The following is a 14,232-nucleotide window of genomic DNA, read 5'->3' as shown; positions in this document are numbered from 1 at the left end:
TGGTTTTGAAACACGTGTACAGAAGATTTTTGACATAAGAAGCACTGCGTGCATTGTTATTTTTAAATAAATGTATCCAACTGTTAAATTTTGCGCTTCTGGAGTTTTGTTTTCCACAGCTGACTGGGCACACTCCTGGTCAGGACATAAGGTCAGCAAAACAGCTGCAATCATGAAAAAGGGACCAACAGCCATGAGAGAGAAGCAATGAAAAAGACTGCTGCTGTATTAATGTGATATAGAAGAAGCAACCAACTTAAAGATATAAAATGCTAAAGTGTGAAATTTCCATACAGTGCTTCTTAAAGGCTCAGAAAATTGTAAATGTGTTGGATATATTTACACACAAAATGGATCATATGAATGTAACGTTTATCCTAAACCATGCTTAGTTCTTAATCTAATAACTACTCCAGTAGTGGAGTGGAAGAAATTTAACATTTGTCTTCCTGGAAAGCAGTAACTTTGTTTGAATCTCAACCCTGCTTCTACTGAGTTGTATGACCATGAGCAAATCATTGAAATACCTGAGTTGTCTCAGTTTCCTTGTTTGAAAAACAATGATTCCTCAAAATTCCATTATTTCATCCATCCTCACTACCAGAAGTCTGTAATTCTCTGGGAACTTGATGTATTTGTTTCAGATAATTATATTCTTTTAACTGAATGCTATGGATTGCAATGAAAGAATGGTTGGTAGGAAATATTTTTCTCATGTCAAGGTGAATGTTTTTAGAGCACAGAAAATAGGAAGCAAATGTCTGTCTGACTCAGTTACACAGGTTACACTCTCATTGTCAAAACTAACCTTTTAAATTTGATTTAGAGGCAGATGCTCTGAGGTTAGTCATATGATGAATTAATTCATAAACAACTGTATTTCATGATTAGATGTCCCTACACGGACACTCCCTTGGGCAAGTATTGCCATAGCTATTCTCTATAACGAACATACAGATTTATGCTAAATAATTAGCATTTTCCTTAAGATATTTAAGTCATCAAAACAATGTGCTAACACCTATAGATTCACAATTCTTTTCACTTAAACAACTAATTAAACTAGGGCTCTTCAGATCTTTATTCCCCTCTAAACACCAATTTGAAAGTTAAGAGATAGAGTCACACAAGTATACAGTCTATTTTCTCTCATTCGTTGTACACTTTCCCCTTAGAACTATATAACCTTTATTTTTAAAAATTTTATTGAAGTAGAGTTGATTTACACTGTGTTAATTTCTACTATACAGCAAAGTGACTCGGTTATACATATTCTTTCTCATACTCTTTTCCATTATGTTTTATCACAGGATACTGAATATAGCTCCCTGTGCTGCACAGTAGGACACTGTTATTTATCCGTTCTCTCTATATACTAGTTTGCCTCTGCTAATCCCTAACTCCCAATCCTTCCCTCCCCCACCCTGCCTCCCCCTTGGCAACTACAAATCTGTTCTCTATATTTGTGAGCCTGTTTTTGTTGGTTTGTGTCCTATTTTAGATTCCACATATAGGTGATATCATATGGTATTTGTCCTTCTCTTCCTGATTTACTTCACTTAGTATGACAATCTCTAGATTCATCCATGTTGATGCAAATGGCATTATTTCATTCTGTTTAACGGTTGTGTAATATTCCATTGTATATATGTACTATTACATCCTCTTTATCCATTCCTCTGTCGATGAACACTTGTTTCCATGTCTTGGCTATTATAAATAGTGGTGCAATGAACATGGGGTGCATATATCTTTTTGAATTATAGTTTTGTCCAGATATATGCCCAGGAGTGGGATTGCTGGATTATATGGTAGCTCTATTTTTAGGTTTTTGAGGCATCTCCATGTTCTCTATAGTAGTTGTTCCAGTTTACATTCTCACCAACAGTATAGGAGGGTTCCCTTTTCTTCACGCCCTCTCCAGGATTTGTTATTTGTACACTTTTTGATGACAGCCATTCCGACCTGTGTGAGGTGGTATTTTATCTCATTGTAGTTTTGATTTGCATTTCTCTAATAATTAGCAATCAATCTTCATTTATAATAGCTAAAAATATTTAATGGAGTTGCTATAACAATTTTTAGTCAACTCTATCTTTAACTAAAATAAGGGACTTAAGGTCTATTATTAGCCTTTTTTGGTCTATTTCTTCTTGTATCGCCTTAATTTGTGCCTAATGAAAGACAGTTTGTCTTTTGTCATTGTTGTTTTTTTGTCTTTCTTTTTAGGGCCACACCTGCAGCATATGGAGGTTCCCAGGCTAGGGGTCTAATCAGAGCTGTAGCCGCCAGCCTACACCAGAGCCACAGCACCGAGGGATCCGAGCCACATCTGCAACCTACACCACAGCTCACAGCAACGCAGGATTCTTAACCCACTGAGTGAGGGATTGAACCCGTGTCCTCATGGATATTAGGTTCATTAACCACTGAGCCACAATGGGAACTCTGAAAGAAGGTATCTGATCCATAGATAATTATCACTGCTTTGTTTTCATGATCCTTTGTATCCATCAGCATTACAAAGTGATTTTGTCTCCTTTAATACTTTTGCCCCAGAATTTACCTTCTTTTATATTAATGTCATGATCTCTGTACGTACACTTTGGGGTTTTTTTGGGGGCTATCTTTGCCCATGCTTTTATTTTTAGTTTTTCTCTTTTGCTTTGTAACTCAATCTGAAAATCTTTTTCTTCTCGTGAGAGAGTTACATTTACATTTATTAGTAGGACATGTTTGGTTTTAGGTTTATCATAATTTATATGATGTCTTTTGAGATACTGCATCATGACAATTCCTAATGCACTTTAAAAATCTTTTCAACATTTTTGAAATTGGGATGTATCTTAAAATTGATGGCAGGTCATGACTTAAGTGGCAACACTGTTTCCTTATATAGTGATGATTAAAATAATGGTGATCCTACAATGATAACCACCTTAAGAGTTAATAAAGTTTGGTATTTACTTTAATATTTGATGTATTTTTTTTCTTTTTATTGTTGTTGTTCATCTGTTAAAGAAGATTTGCATTCTAGTTACCTGTGTATTTTTATATAAAACTTTTAACCTCCCCTTTCTTTTGCTAGTATCCACTGGTTCCTGAAAAGGTGAGCAAGACAAGGAGCTTTTGTCTCTTCCTCCCTCACCCATGCCCATCTTCCACAACCCAATGTTAGTTAATGCACTGTTTTCAGTAGTTTATCTTTATATTCTTAAATATTCTTCAATGTATACAACAGTTTGTTGGCATTTAAGACAAGGCAGCCCACAAGCTTGTTCTGTTATACGCTGTCAGGGCATACATTTATATTATGCATCATTTAGTTTTCTGTTTCACAAAGCACCTCATAGCATGCTGGCTTAAAACAACAAACATTTGTTATTTGTCACAGCTGAGCAGCTCCTGGGAGCGAGCTTGGCTACACCATCTAGTTACAGGGTTGGCAAGGGGGTTGGTCCTGAGAGGCCTCATTCACAGGTCAACAGCTGGCCTGATATCAGCTGAGGCAGCAACCAGATGCCTCCAATCATCCAGCCAGCCAGCCTGGGCTTGTTCAGATGGAGGCAGGAGGGCTGTCAGCAGCGATAGGGCAAGACCCCTACACAAGGACCTTTCAAGTCTCTGCTTGTGTTACCTCACTATGGTTCCACTGACCAGACAAGTCACATGGCCACACCCAGAGTCAGTGGGGGAGAAGGGCCCACCCCAGGCCCTATTCCTTTAATCTTTTTCCCTTTTTGTTTCTGCCTTACATCTCTGGCCAAACTTACTGAACACTCCATTCTTTTTTTTTTTTTTTTTTGCCATTTCTTGGGTTGCTCCCACGGCATATGGAAGTTCCCAGGCTAGGGGTTGAATCGGAGCTGTAGCTGCCAGCCTACACCAGAGCCACAGCAACGCTGGATCCGAGCTGCGTCTGCAACCTACACCACAGCTCACGGCAACACCAGATCCTTAACCCACTGAGCAAGGCCAGGGATCGAACCCACAACCTCACGGTTCCTAGTCGGATTCATTAACCACTGAGCCATGACGGGAACTCCTCAATTCTTTTCTGAAGCTTCCCTTGTCATCTCTTGGTTGGTTGGAGCTCATCCTCCAGTGTTCCCCTCAAGAGGGACCCGTGATGGCCAGCATGGGGGTGGAGGAGAGGAGCCTTCTAACCTGCACAGAGGCACCATGTACGTTGGCCGTAGCCCTGACCCTCAGCTGTACTGCAGACAGGGCCTGTGTCTGCAGAGGAGGATGTGCCTGGAATATACAGGCTGGGGACCAACCTCCTTGCTTGGCCAAATGTCCATCCCTGGACAGTCCCCAGGTCTCAATGAGTGCAGACAGAACGCTGTCATATCCAGGAGCCAGCCCTGGAGACAGAACGCTGTCACATCCAGGAGCCATCCCTGAAGTCTCCCCTGCACGGAGTGGAATTTACATTCCTAAAGGGGAGCCAGCATCACCTCTGCACAGTTCTGGGGCTAGGGGGCTGGATTATTGTCCCAACTAATCACTTGCTTCCCAGGGATGGCAGCAGATACCCAGGCCCTTTTCTGAGTCATTTCCACCCCTAAGGGCACAGTGTTCCCTACGCTCTGACATGCTGGGGCCAGTGACATGTTATAGCAGAGACCTGAAAGTGCTGTGTGGTTGGACCGCCATCTTCACCTCTGCCATTTCCATGAGAAGAACATTCCTGGCCAGAGCCCTGATCCAAGGAAGATGGGAGGCCTGTGAGAGGAGCTGCCCTCCAGCTGAGCCAACTGGGCCAACAACCCAAGCCAACCTGCGATCATGAGTATTGCTTTAAGCAACTGAGTTTTGAGGTGGTTTGTTACACACCAATGTTGTCATCACTGAGAACTGAGTGTCAGTGACCCTGACAAAGCCTCAAGAGCCCCATTGAAAAGACAACCTACTTTCTGGCTTGGATCATGCCCATTTCGGGCTGGGGCTGGAACCTGTCCTGCACAGCTACCCCACAGTGATGTCAGATGGCTCTGGGCTTCTTTTACTCGCCCAAATTTCTCAGTCTTCCCTGCACCACTCTAAAACATGCTCAGCATTTTCACCCTTGGCACAGTGCTAATAAAGACTCAGGGGTCCCTTAACACCTATTGTTAGAAAATATTAATAAGGAATGCATGGCAAGGTCATTTTCTGAAAGTTCCCTGTGAGTTAAAAGGTCCACCATTAATTGCATCTAAGGCACTTAAAGTCATCACTGATATTATGAATAAATAAGCAACATTTTATTTTCAGTGGAATTTGATTTTGATTGCATTTCCTTTAACATGAAGTTCTAGGATTCCAACACTAACCCATGTTGTAATGGATTTCTGGGACTCTCTAACAAAAGAGAAGGTCAAGTTCCATGAAATGTCCCCTAGCCCTTCTGAGGATAGTGTTCAGAGAAAACAGTTTTGCCTAAAAGAAATTTGTCCCTTGCACTAATACACTCACTTAATCACTCAGCTGAATTAAAGCTGGATTCTTTACTGCTGTACTTCTCAGAACTTTTGAAATGCTAATGCACATTGTCAAGCTCTGAGAGGGGGAATTAGTACCAGCATTTCCTAAGCCAACTTGGCCCTGGAACCCTGAGAACTTCTTGTGCTTAGGGCATTGGTATGACTGATACCAGCCCGTGAAGCAACTGCACAATTTCTACTCTTTGCCAGTGACCTACAAAGTAATGAATCATTCTGTCAGTTGCACTGTTACATTGAAATTCCACCTTCCTGGCCCTAAATCTATCACCCCGGTGGTTGGTTTCCCTTTTTTGGCCATAGCACATTTGAAGGGAGTAAAAAGATCCAGGTAGGGGGATGGGAAGGAGGCTCCTAAACAGGTCAGAAGTAATCACAGTGGAAACACTTCCTCAGCTGAGGAAAAGCCTTGCAGGTCCACCAACAGTCCAGAGGCATCCTGAAAGCCACCCTGCAATGCTGGGTCTTGGATGACCACATGTGGCTGGAGCTGTACTAATGAGGAAAAGTTTGACACACTCAGGGAATTCGGGGTTGGGCACCAGCTGAGGTTAGGAGACACCTTTTACCTCCTACTGGTAACAAGCTGTATCTCGCATCTCACCACATGATCTTTGCTGAGACTGTGTAGAGACTCGTGCGGAGTAAAACAGATTCACCTGGGTCCAAGGTTTAACAGCACTCCTGTCCCAGGGTCAGCCTTGCAGCAAGCTGCCCACAAACCAGAGGGGAACCAGGGGGCCAGTCATGGCAAATTACCCAGCCGCCAAACTACATCAACACCAGCCATTACAGGATAGCTACACGGGTCACTGTTTTTCTCAACTGTACTCGCTTAGAGTTATTTCAAAACATACACACAAATAGAACCAAGAATAAAAAAGGCCTCTAGACCACATGATCCTACAGAGATCACTGGAATAGCATGCATGATCTTGGACTCACCTGGGTTGTGTTCTAAAGTGTGCATAGTATGGAAAATCAGTGATAGCCCAGACTGACCTTAAAAATCTCAAATCTTCTGCAAGGTGCAGGACACATGATTTGTGCCTGCATTACTGCCCCTCAGTGGGAGCTCCCAGGCCAAGAGCTAGAGGCATTCATCATGCAGAGAAAAATAACGTTCCCAGGGGACCTAACAGGTGACTCCAAAAAATGGAAAGGCATGTCTGGATCTTGGACAGAATACGCAATTGTAAAATTACTTCGTTTCCCCAAACTAATGTACTGATTTTTTTTTTTTTTTTTTGCAATTCTAAATAAAATTCCAAAGCAACTTTTCTTGGAAATTTGATAAAATGACTCTAAAATTGAAGCAGAAAAATAGATACATAAGGGTAGTCTAGAAATACTGATAAAGAGACCCTTATCCTAGCGTGAAACTGAGAGCAGTCATCACTTAAGTCCCCAAACTATCGCTTGCTTAATAAATAACATCTTATGACCAGCTTCATCAACTAATAGCTCTTACAAACTGCATACCCTCCAAGCTTCATGCAGCTTCAACAAAGCATCACAAGATTCCCTGTAGATAACACCTCTGACATATGGGTTGCCATAGTAACAGTTGCTTAAATTGTTTTTCAGATCAGGGAGCTAGTCTTCTCCAGTTCAAACCAGTCAAGACCACAGACCGCTCAACTGGGCAGTGTGAGTGTCTGATGGATGATTTTTGACATCAGAGAGCCAAAAAACCCCCCTCAGGTCATGCTAACACTGTTGATTTTCTGAACTTGCTTCCCATGAAGAAGCTGGTCACTCAGACACACCTGCATGCACACCTTTTCCCTGCTTTGAACAATATCCCAAGACCCTCACCTTCAGGGATGTGGGTTTGAGACATGTTCTCCTGTCTCCTCATTTGGCTGCCTTAGGAATATACTCTTTCTCTGCTATAAACTCTGGTGTCTTGGCTTTGACACCAGACTAAACTGTCAAATGAACCAGGGTCCATAAACAAACTAGAGAACATTACAAAACTATAGGAATCAAAGTAGACTATTACTGAGACAGGATAAACAGAGTTTGCAGCAGGGAAAAAAAAAAAAGCATAGAAATGGACAGAAGTAAATAAGGAAATGTGGTCCAGGAGAAAGTTAGAATTTCAAACCACAGTCCAGAGGGAGTGTTCAATTTGAGACGGGGATGACTAGCTCAAAAAACAAAAATAAACCTGCATTCCTACATCACTCTTTACACTAAAACAAATCCCGAGTGGGTTGAAATGTAAAGATTTTAAAATAGACAAAGCCATAAACACACTGGAAGAAAAACAGATGCATTTTAAACTGATCTTGGGATGGGAGAAAACATTTCTAAACATGTTGCAAAACCCAGAAAAGAACAAAAAACCTTTTTAAAATTTCATAAAGTTGAAAGACAACAGGAGTGGGGGAGTGATATTTGTAATGAAATACAGGAAAAAGTTTGTTTAATATCATTTACATCTCAAACCTCAAATAATTCAATAATAAATAAAGCAACCTATAAAAAGAAAATATGCAAAGAAGTTGGACAAGAAAAACAAACGAATACGCATGGACAATAGCCATATGAAAAGATGTCCAACCTTGTTAACAACAGAGACAATAAAAACAAGATAGTATTTCCTGCCTGATGGAACAGCACGGACAAAAAAAAGATAGCAAAAGCCAATGCAGCTAAGAATTAGACAGCAGGTACTTACACATTCAGGGGGTGCAGGCCACTGGCAAAACCTCTGAGTGTAAAGTACACAAACCTTTTGCCCAAGGAATCTGGTTTCTAAGAATCAGAGGAAGAAAATCATTAGTTCTCTAATAAGCTTTATGTCCAAGGATATTCATCACAGTATTTATAGTTGATTTAAAAAAAAAAAAAGTCAGAAAGGACTGAAATGACCATTGGTGAAAAACGGTTAAGTAATTTCTGGTGTAGTCTGTGTACCATATCATGCAGATACCACATGTTATGATCTGTGTTTACTGACATGATAAGCTATCTACAGATTGTCAAAACATCAAACTGAGTCACAGAAGTACGGTGGATTTTTAGGAAATAGTGCATGTGTTTGTCTCGAAGAGCACATGATGCCTTAAAACAAGGATTGTCCAAAGGGTGTTGTGATTGTTACCTTTGTGGTATAATTTGATTTAGTTTACTATGCTCACCTAAAATTTTCCATAAATAATGTTTTCAAAAGAGAAAAAAAGAACAAACACATAAGAAAGGCCAGGCCAATTTGAAATTAAAAGACTGAATACAGAGTCCAGAAAGTGATCCAATTATACGAGGAAGTTTCCTCTGTGATTAGTCAAGAGCATGAGGAAAAGACGATAAATGGTGGTGGGAAAATTTCTGCACCATTTAAGGGAAAAAAGGATCCTCTCCTTTCCTCACAACTGATTCCAGATGGATTAGAATTTAAATTTGAAAAATAAAGACAAAAGAGACAAGAGGCTACAAGGGTGTATTAAACCCAACCTGAGGAAATTATTTCGTAGTAACTGTAAATAAAGTATAACCTTAAAAAGTTGTATAAAAAATTTTTAATGTTAAAAAATACTGGAAAACAGAACTGGAGATTTTTTTTTTTTTTTTTTGGCTGCACCCACAGCACATAGAAGTTCCCAGATCAGGAATTGAACCTGCACTATAGCTGTGGCAACACCAGATCCTTAACCCCCGAGCCATCAGTAAACTTCCAGGACATTTTTATAATCATCAGGTGTGTGTGTTTGGGTCGGTCTTCTAAGTATGTGAATCCCAGTGGCCTTAAAAGATTAATGCATTTGATTCTACAACAAATTTCAAATTCTATATTAAAAAGTGCCATAAATCAAACTAAAATACAAATCCCACACAGGGCAAAATATAGTGTTTATTATCACTTGTAACAGAGTCTTCCTGGGAGAGACAGTCAAAGCCATGGTAATCTCTGGACCATCTTTGCTTTCTCTACGGTCTTTTGCATTTCCTAAATTTTTGCCATTGAATCAAAACTATTATAAGTAAATCAAAACTCTTTTAAAAAATTAAAATCCAAAGCATTTGGGAGGAAAAAAAACTATTCACAGAAATGTCTGTCAAAGGGGACAGGAGATAGGCCTGTGTAATCTCAGAGGTGAGAGAACGAAAAGGAAGCCATTACCTACACGGCCGGCGAACACCCAGCGGCCTCCCCAACCCTCCACCTGGTCCCGCAGGCACGAACCCCAGGGAGATGAGCACAAGGTCTTGGGAAGGGTGTGACATGCAACCACGTACCAAGCACAGAGTCCACAGGGAATTCTAAATATCTGGCTTGGGAAATGACAGGCCATGTGAGTTTCTGCTAAAAACCTGTCAATACTGTCACCATGCCTCCAGCAAAGCCCATTCACAACAAATACAAGCCGGGTAAGAAAGTCTAACCTTTTCTCCCGTGGCGCTTAGTCCAGCTTCACGTGCTCACAGCACACATGCAGGGACCTCACACGCGCACTTCAGACCAGAGTTCCTGGTGTGAGCAGCTGCCCCATCACCTCGGCTCAGCCGTGTTCAGTGACGCAAGAGAAGTAAGTCCCTTCACTTCAAGATGGCAGTGGGCCGTGTGCAGAAGCACCGCCCACAACGCTGAAAGAGGTTGGTGCGCATGCACAGAAACTGTGCGCTTCCGCTTGCGCACAGCTGGGACCAATTCACAAGAACTCTGCCCTCTCCCAAGCCCAGGAAGCCTCCAACAGCCGCGCCCTCGGCAGTGGGACAGCACATGCTCACACCTTTCTGTCTGTGACCAGAGGCTAAAGTTTGCTCTGCTTCTGAACTGAACTCTGTCTCGTTCTACTGGCTCCAACGACTGAGGCAGGATGACCCTTGTTGAGAACCCACTGGAATGGGTCAGTAACAGTGGGAAAGGGGCACGGGCAGATTATGTCCCTTCCACCTCGGGACACCTCCTTGAAGCTTCCCCCCCTCCCCCGCCTCTCAGATGCCCTTGGCCATACCTCCTGCAAGGAAGCGGGGAGATGTCCTCTTTATTCTGGGAAATCCTGTGCATAGATGATATTCCCGCGGGAACAGGAGAGGGTGTTTACTGAAGACCAGCTTTCTTTGCCACAACTGCAGCCTAGCATGCAGAGCGTAACCCATTTATACAAAATACACCCCAGCACTCACACACGTGCACTTCGATGATGGGAGGAAACTTAAGAAAACACTGGCTGAGTTTTACTTACTACCTACAACTTTCGTAAGGATTGAATTTTTGGAAATGGATGTATTTTTCAGTAGAGCCGCTTTTCCAAAACAAATGACATGAATGAAATCCAAAGTCAGGGACTTCCTAAAGAAAGATATGTGACCACAGGATCTAGGTAAGAGTTGTTCTTCCAAGAAGGGGTAAAAGGTTGGGCGAGGCAGCTCCTTGGGGCCCACATCAGTTCCAGGAGGGGCCAAGCTTCCAGAGCTCCAACAGAGAACCCTCAGCTGGTGGAAAGCCTTCATGGTGAAGCAGGACCTAGGTGGCAGGCTGCAGCATACAGGACGCCAGGGGCAGACAGAAATTCATGACCTGGAGCCAAGCAGGAGGCAGAGGAAAATCAGAAATGTCATTTTACCCACTCCTGGGCATCTATCCAGAGAAAACCATGACTCGCAAAGACACATGTACTCCAATGTTCACTGCAGCAATATTTGCAATAGCCAAGACATGGAACCAACCTAAATGTCCATCGACAGAGGAGTAGATTAAGATGTGGTACATACACACACAATGGAATATTACTCAGCCATTAAAAGGAACAAAATAACAGCATTTTTAGCAACATGGATGGACTTAGAAATTATGCTAAGTCAGCCATACAATGAGACACCAACATCAAATGCTTTCACTGACATGTGGAATCTGAAAAAAGGACAGACCGAACTTCTTTGTAGAACAGATGCTGACTCACAGACATTGAGAAACTTTTGGTCTCTGGAGGAGATAGTTTGAGGGTGGGGAGATGCACTGGGGTTGTGGGATGGAAATCCTGTGAAACTGGATTGTGATGATCATTATACAACTACAGATGTGATAAATTCATTGAATAAAAAAAGTGTCATTTTACACAGACCAGTGTATAAAACTACTATTTTCTTCAAATCTTCCTCAGGAAAGAGGTCTTAAACTAAATCTGGGAATGGCAAAATATTAACCTGAGTCTAAGAGGGAGAAAACATTAGATCCAGATTGAAAGACTCTACAAACAACTGTCCTGAACTTTTCCAAAATGCCAAGGTCATGAAAGGCAAAGGACACCTAGGAAATATCCACAATCAACAGAGACCAAAGAGACTTAATAAAATACAGTGTGTAATCCTGGACAGGGCATTGTGTGAAGGACAGTGTTAGGTCCTGGGCAAAATTCAAATATACATTGTAGGTATGATAATAGATATGTTATTGATGATAAACTTCCTGACTTTGATAACCACACCATGGGTGTGCCAAATAATACCTTGTCCTTAGGATTACCTAAGTGTTTAGGGGTGAAGGATCATGATATCTGGAATTTACTCTCAAATATTCAGAAAAGAACAAAATTATGTATGAAATTACACATATATATGGCAAAAAGTTAATAATTGGTGAACCTAGGTGAAAGGTAGATAAGTTCATTGTAATATTCTCACAACTATTTTGTATGTTTGAAATTCTTTCAAAGTACAAGCAGAAAAAGAAATATTCCAGGAGTAGGAGAGCCAGTAAAACAAGAGTATCCAGCTACACAGAAGGAACTCAAATCTGATAAGGATCCTGATGGGCAAATGGTGTGATTGTTTTTTTTGGGGGGAGGGGTGCTTTTTTTTAGGGCCACACCAGCAGCATTTGGAAGTTCCCAGGCTAGGTGTCTCATCAGAGCTGCAGCTGCCAGCCTACACCACAGCCACAGCAACACCAGTCCAAGCCACGTCTGCGGCCTACACACAGCTCATGGCAATGCCAGATCCTTAACCCACTGAGTGAGACCAGGGATCAAACCCGCATCCTCTTGGGTACTAGTCCATCTCCTTACCTCTGAGGCACAATGGGAACTCCCTGATTTAATTTTTTTTTTCTTTGCTTTGTAGGGCCAAACCCACGCCATATGGGGGTTCCCAGGCTAGGGGTCAAATTGGAGCTACAGCTGCTGGCCTACACCACAGCCACAGCAACTCAGGATCCAAGCCGAGCCTGCAATCTACACCACAGCTCGCAGCAACTCCAGATCCTTAACCCACTGTGTGAGGCCGGGGATCAAACCCGAAACCTCATGGTTCCTAGTCAGATTCATTTCCGCTGCACCATGACAAGAGCTCCTCCCTGACTGATTTAAAATGGATTGTAATCAGAGTTCCCATTGTGGCTCAGGAGGTTAGGGACCCAATGTTGTCTCTGTGAGGATGAGGGTTTGATCTCTGGCCTTGCTTAGTGGGTTAATGATCCAGAGGAGGTCACAGATGCAGCTCCGACCCGCTGCGGCTGTAGAGATCAGGTGCAGCTTCAATTCACCCTTAGCCCAGGAACTTCCATATGCCACAGGTGCAGCCCTAAAAAGAAAAGAAGAAATAAAAATTAAACTTAATTTAAAAATTAAATTTAGGAGTTCCTGTCTTGGTGCAACAGAAATGAATCCGCCTAGGAACAATGAGGTTGTGGGTTCGATCCCTGGCCTCACTCAGTGGGTTAAGGATCCAAAGTTGCTGTGAGCTGTAGTGTAGGCCAGCGGCTGTAGCTCTGATTCGACCCCTAGCCTGGGAACCTCCATATGCCACCTATGCGACCCTAAAATACAAAAAGCCAAAAAAAAAAATGAATTTTAAAAATTAAAATTAAATTTAAAATAAAATTTAAAATCTAAAGGAAAAGAAAAAGTGGATTATGATCATTATAGGTCTAACCTTGAAATTGGTCCTGGGAAAAATTCTGGAAAGTATTTTCAAGTGGATGTATCGTGAGTAATTATCAGTGATGGTAAGGATCTCTAGGGTCAATATGAGCTTCCCCACAAAAATAAATAAATGCAAATTAGGTCAAGCCAAGCTCATTCTCTTTTCTAAAACAAATTAATGACCATCAGCACTGTGTATCTTGATTTTGTCAAAGTTTTGGAGTAAGTTGTGCATATCATCCTCATGGATAAGTGACAACATGGCACTGGCATTTTTACAGCAACCTAAACAGTACCACTCAGAAAACTGACTGAATCTGCTTGGGGTGTGTAAGTGTGTAGTTTCCTAGGGTCGCTGTTAGAAAGCACCACTGACTTCTGGCTTAAACAGCAGAAATTTACCATGTCACAGTCCTGGAGGCAGGACATCAAAATTAAGATGTCAGCAGAGCTGGTTCCTTCTGAGGCCAGGAGGGAATCTGTTCCAGGCCTCTCTCCTTGGGTGAGGGGCTGTTTCCCTGTCCGAGCTCACACTGCTTGCCACACAGGCCAGTAAATCAAGAAGTTGTTGAGACAAAGGATAGTGACTTTATTCGTGAAGCCGACAGACGACAGACGGAGAAAAGAGGCATCTTCCTTGAGCTAGAATTTAGGCTTCTTTTACACTAAAAGGGGAGAGGGCAAAGTCCTGGTTCCCATCGCTGGGGAGGGGATGTTAATTTCTTCCTCCTGCAGCCATTCACCTGTAGGCTTGGTCAGAAGGTTTCCAGTGACCCAAAGTTATTTTAGCTTAATGTTCATTACTTGGGAGGCAGGGCTCCCAGAGATGAGCCATTATGTATAATTTAAGCTTATAGGCAACATTGCTTTAGTGA

General features: G+C 42.0%; 1 protein-coding gene across 1 annotated transcript in view; it reads right to left on the bottom strand.

Moving 5' to 3' along the window:
* Positions 1–10,058, bottom strand: part of MGLL (monoglyceride lipase) — a 194,160-nt gene extending 184,102 nt beyond the window's left edge. Inside the window, exons 1-2 of the mRNA XM_084986679.1 lie at positions 9,879–10,058; positions 8,173–8,249 (exon numbers count right to left, since the gene is read on the bottom strand). The gene's annotated coding sequence lies outside the window, so the exon portion shown is untranslated. The remainder of the gene's footprint in view (positions 1–8,172; positions 8,250–9,878) is intronic.
* Between the last annotated feature and the right edge of the window lie 4,174 nt (positions 10,059–14,232).

This window comes from Sus scrofa, chromosome 13, assembly GCF_054392235.1.
Source record: "Sus scrofa isolate SSC_HxYL_T2T_F1_AM1 chromosome 13, Sscrofa_HxYL_maternal_Yorkshire_Landrace_v2.0, whole genome shotgun sequence".
In the NCBI taxonomy this organism is placed as follows: Eukaryota; Metazoa; Chordata; class Mammalia; order Artiodactyla; family Suidae; genus Sus; species Sus scrofa.
Note: the sequence above shows the minus strand (reverse complement) of the source record. Positions and strands in the feature narration are given on the sequence as shown.